Below are 1,156 nucleotides of genomic sequence, written 5' to 3'. Positions count from 1 at the left end.
CATTGACCAAATCCGATTCCTCATAATGCCAGGGACCCTGTGTTCTCCTCCACTGTGATCTGTAGCATAGACTTTCCCTAGGAGTAGGAGCCATCTCCTCTTCCAGTGTTGTCTGAGGTACAGTCCAAGTGTCCTTTCTTCCTGACTCTTTTTCCTTTTGTGTCGGGCATCGAACCCAGATCCTCACCTATCTAAGTGCTCCTGACTAAGGCAAGACAAAATTTGCCTCTAGTGGAGAAGAGAGACAGTGGTCTCAAATTCAACATCACCTCTTCTGACCCTGAATGGTTCAGCATGTCCTACCTGACTTGACACTGTCTTCCAGTAGTTCCTCTGTTCCTGCCAATGTTAACCGACAGTGTAAAACACCCGAGGGCCATCCGTCTGCTCTTTGGGTCTCCAACTTTCAGCCCTTGCCCCCCTCCCATCCAAAGCAATTTCTAAGTCAGAAGTAAAGTTTCAAATTGTGTCTCTCTGATGATGTACTTGAGTCTCTGGGAAAGTATTTTAATTAGGTTTTGGAAAATTAGCTGAAAACTCTTGTCTTGTTCTCTAGGTAAGAACGCTTCTCCGACCCAGGGCTCCGCTCACAGCCACGTACCTCACTGGCAGGGATGCCGTGGTGCCCTCTGGGAGGAGGAGGGCTGACAGGCCAGGGAGTACCAGCAGGCCCTGGCTCCTGGCTGCCGACACAGAGAGCTCCCGTGCCTTCTCATCTTATGTTTGGCCTCCCCGAGGGACAGTAACCTCCTGCTGGTCAGCTGCCTTCAAGATACTCAGCCCAGCCTCCTGGTCTGAGCCTTCCAGCCTCAGCTAGGATTTGAACTCGTGGTCCCGAGAGCAGGATGGATTAGCGCTCAAGGGCTCCCAGGCTGACTCCATCAAAGCTTTCCACGGCACATCTCCATTATGTGAACAGCTCTGTTAACCAAACCTATTATCTTCCCCCCTTGGTTTTCAACTTGAGAAAGGGAAAGCAACTTCTTTAATGGCCCACAGATTGATGATTAACATTTTACATGTCCCTGCTGCTAAGTAAAAGAACTGCTTTGTGGACAGTGAAATGCCTAGGAGAAGGAAGCGGGAGTCAACGTGGTTTATTAACTTGCGCTGCTTCATTAATCACAATCTTTTTTTTATGGCAGTGCTTAAAGGC

Source organism: Peromyscus eremicus, chromosome 1, assembly GCF_949786415.1.
Source record: "Peromyscus eremicus chromosome 1, PerEre_H2_v1, whole genome shotgun sequence".
NCBI lineage: Eukaryota > Metazoa > Chordata > Mammalia > Rodentia > Cricetidae > Peromyscus > Peromyscus eremicus.
This window is presented reverse-complemented; position numbering follows the sequence as displayed.